General features: G+C 45.3%; 1 pseudogene; it reads right to left on the reverse strand.

Moving 5' to 3' along the window:
* Positions 1 to 2,872: 2,872 nt before the first annotated feature.
* On the reverse strand, positions 2,873 to 3,892 carry LOC103251278 (annotated as a pseudogene).
* Positions 3,893 to 4,470: the final 578 nt, after the last annotated feature.

Raw genomic sequence — 4,470 nt, forward strand, 5'->3', positions numbered from 1 at the left:
ATTCCAAGTAGGACTGGGGAAGCGCAAACACCCTGAGTTCAGAGTGTGCGTGATATCTATGAGAAAACACAAGGAGGCCAATGTGGCTGGAACAGAGTGAGCCAGGGAGGTGGAAGTTACAGGACATGAGATGGGGTCAGAACAGGGGAAAGAGCTATTCCAGGTGATGCTGTCTGCTGAAACCACCTCTTACGCTCTTCTCCTACGGCTGCCCAAGGCAACATTACTCCCTGTATACGTAACCTTTTACAGCTCTCCAGATAGAGGTGAGTTCATTCACCCTTCCATGCCATCTCTGTCTACCTAGGCTGACTCCTCATTATGCTTCAAGTCAAGCTTGATCATGGTCTTCTCTGGAAAACCACCCCCCATCCTGATTAGACAAGCATCCCTTCATAACACCTTGTGCTCAATCCTATCCTCGTATCTGTCACACTGCGTTCTAGCTGCTGGTTTACTTATCATCTTTGCCAACTAGGCAACAAGGCTATTTTTATTTATTTATTTAGAGACTAGGTTTTGCTATATCCAAAACTATACCAAGCTGTCATCAGAAACACATAAATTAGAAACAACTTTTGTTATGCTTTTTAAAATTCTTCAATGAATCTGTTAGAGTCTTACAGGAATTCTTTCTATTCTATATTTACATTACTTAACGTCATTGTGACTTTTCAAGGAGGAAAGATTGAAGGCTACATCAACTATTGAGCCACAGTGAAGTTGGTATGGTTTAAAACAAAGGAATGAGAAGACAGTGTGGCAATTTCTGAAAGAACTAGAGATTGACCTTCTACATGACCCACCAATTCCCCTATTGGGAATATACCCAGAGGAACTCAAATCATTCTACAAAAAAGATATCTACCCATCCATGTTTGTTGCAGCATTGTTCACAATAGCAAAAACATGGAAGCAACTGTGCTGCCCATTGAAAGAGGACTGGATTTTTTCAAATGTGGTACATATATACACGACAATGGAATATTATGTAGCCATAAAAAAGGACAAAATTATGAACTTCGCAGCAACTTGGATGGACTATACACACACACACCACACACACACACACACACACACACACACACACACACACACACACACACGTAGGCTATAATACTGAGTAATCTATCACAGAAACAAAGAACCTAGTATCACATGTTCTCACTCATAAGTGGACCTTGAACAACTATTGTAATACTATAAGAAAGAGATTGGCAGTAGTGGGAAACTGCCAGGGGAGGGGGCGTGGGAATGGCAGTTGAGGGAAACTACCGGGGTGGGGTGAGGCACACCTCATCAACAAGGCTACCTGCATAATCAATGTTTGTATACCTAACCCTGAATTGTACCCCACATTTCTAAAATAAAAATAAATAAATACCAAAGAAGCATCTAGAACTGAGTGAAATGGTAGAGAAGATGAAGACATTTATAAATCACTGGAGCTGCTATAATTGCCGAGTGTTATACTAAATTTTTATACATGCTGTAGAACTATACTTATACATGTACATAGAAAACAGGTTCACAGGGTATAAAACAATGTTTTGGTTATTTCTGAGTCATAGAAATTTTTATTTTTTGCTCTGTGCTTGTCTCTATTTGCTAGAGTCTCTGTCTTTTTTTTTTTTTTTAAGTCTGTGATGAGCCAGGTGTAGTGGCTTGCACTTGTATTCCCAGCTACCCAGGAGGCTAAGGTGAAGGGCTCTCTTGAACCCAGGAGTTTAAGGCCAGCCTGAGCAACATAGAGAGTTCCCATCTCTACAAAACATTATAAAAATAAGAATTACGGCCAGGCATGATGTCTCACATCTGTAATCCCAGCACTTTGGGAGACCGAGGCGAGAGAATAACCTGAGCCCAGGGGTTCGAGACCAGCCTGGGTAACTTGGTGAGCCCTCATCTCTACAATCAATTTAAAAACTAGCTGGGTATGGTGGCGTGTGTCTGTAGTTCCAGCTACTTGGAAGGCTGAGGCAGAAGGATCACCTGAGCCCAACAGTGCCATGAATGTGCCACTGCACTCCAGTCTGGGCGACAGAGTGAGACTCCAATTCAAAAAATAAACAAACAAATAAATAAAATTTCCAAAAAAATTCATGATAAAACTCAATAATAAGAAAATGAGCCCAATTATAAAATGTGCAAAAGATTGGAACAGACACCTCGCCAAAGATCACCTCATCAGATAAGCATTTGGAAAAATGTTCAACATCTTTTGTCATTAGGAAATTACAAATTAAAACAACAACACTATTAAAATGGCTAAAATCCAAGACACTAATAGCACCAAATTCTGGCAGAGGTGAAGTAACAGAAACTCATATTGATTGCTGGTGGGAATATAACATGGCGCAGTCACTTTGTCTGTGTTTTGTTTTTTTGGCTGAGTACAGGGGATTTTTTTTTTTTTTTGAGTTGGAATCTCACTCCATTGCCCAGGCTGGAGGGCAATGGCATGCTCATGGCCACCCCAGCGTCAACCTGCCGGGTTCTGGTGATTCTTCCACCTCAGCCTTCCAAGTAGCCGGAACTACAGTCACGTGCTACTATGTCCAGCCAATTTTTTATTTATTGTAGAGATGCGGTCTCACCAAGTTGCCCGGGCTGGTCTTGAACCCTCAGGCTCAGGAATTCCACTCACCTTTGCCTCCCAAAGTACTGGGATGACAGGCTGAGTCACTGAGCCTGGCCAGGGGATTTTATTGATGGTCCATGACAAGGTGGGACTCTCTAGATTATCCCCACCCTGATTCTTCAGGGGATTTGGCATGGACACTGTGAAGAGGGGAAAGTTTCAGTGTGGCCAAGGACTGAGCAGGGCAGGGACTTCCTAGCAGCTGAGGGTCTCTCTCTGCCTCTTGTGCTCTCACTGGGGCTGGTGGTTCAGGGGCTCATATACCTTGGAAGCCATATGGACCATGAGGTCCACCACCATGTCGCTATACTCAAGTTCATTGCCATGCCAAGAGATGAGTTTGACAAAGTGGTCATTGAGGGCAATGCCAGCTCCAGCATCAAATGTAGAAGAGTGGGTGTCACAGTTAAAGCTGGAGGACACAACCTGGTCCTCCAGGTTTAGCCCAGGATGCCCTTGAGGGTGCCCTCAGATGCCTGCTTCACCACCTACTTGATGTCATATTTGGTAGGTTTCTCCAGATGGCAGGTTGCATCCACAATGGACACACTGGTGATGGGGCCATGGCAGGCCATACCTGTGAGCTTCCCATTCCGCTCAGGGATGACCTTGCCCATGGTCTTGGCAGCACCGGTGGACACAGGAATGATATTCTGGAGGCCCTGTGACCGTTGGGCCCCAGTTTCCCAGACAGGGCCATCCATGGTCTTCTAGGTCTCAGTGATGGCATGGACGGTGGTCATGAGTCCCTCCAGAATGCCAAAGTTGTCATGGGTGACTTTGTCCAGGGGGGCTAAGCAGTGGGTGGCGCAGGAAGCTGACAATTGTGAGATTGTTCTGGTACTTCTCATGGTTCATGCCCATCACAAAGATGGAGGTGTCAGCAGTGGGGGAAGAGATGATGACCCTTTTGGCTCCTCCCATAAGGCACCCCCAGCCTTCTCCAAGTAGCGAAGACACCAGTGGACTCAACTACATCATCAGCGCTGGCTTCGCCCCATTTGATGTTTGTGGGATTTGCTCCTGCAAGATAGCCATGGGATTTCCATTGATGACAAGCTTCCCGTTCTCAGTCTTGACAGTGCTGTGGAACTTGTCATGGGTAGAGTCATACTGGAACAGGGAGACCATGGAGTTGAGGTTAATGGAGGGGTCATTGATGGTGACAAGATCCACTTTGCCAGAGTTAAAAGCAGCCCTGGTGATCGGGTGCCCAAGACAGCCAAATTCATTCACTCTGGCCTTCATCTTGGGGATGCGGTTGATGCTGCATGAAGGATGCGGCTGTCCGAAGATGGGAGGAGCAGAGAGCCAGTACAACCACTTTGGAAGACAGTTTGACAGTTCCTTACAAAATTAAGCATACTCTTATCATACAGTCCAGCAATTGCCCTCCTTGGTATTTATCAAATGAATTGAAAATGTATGTCCACACAAAAACCTCTGCGCAGATATTTATAGCAGCTTCTTTCATAATTGCCAAAACTTGGAAGCAACGAAGATGTCCTTCAGTAGGTAAATGGGTAGATACATTGTGGTAGGCCAGGTGCGATGACTCACGTCTATAATCCCAGCACATTGGGAGGCTGAGGTGAGAGGATTGCCTGAGCCTGCAGGTTCAAGACCAGCCTGAGCAGCTTGGCGAGACCTCATGTCTACAATAATTTTTTAAAAATTCGCCAGGCATGGTGGTGCGTGCCTGTAGTTACAACTACTTGGAAGGCTGAGGTGGAAGGATCACCTGAGCCCAGTAGGTCAAAGTTGCAGTGGCCATGAGCGTGCCATGGCATTCCAACCTGGGTGATGGAGTAAGACTCCAACTCAAAAAA

Source organism: Carlito syrichta, unplaced genomic scaffold (assembly GCF_000164805.1).
Source record: "Carlito syrichta isolate Samal-C Ts95f unplaced genomic scaffold, Tarsius_syrichta-2.0.1 Scaffold138552, whole genome shotgun sequence".
Classification (NCBI taxonomy): Eukaryota; Metazoa; Chordata; class Mammalia; order Primates; family Tarsiidae; genus Carlito; species Carlito syrichta.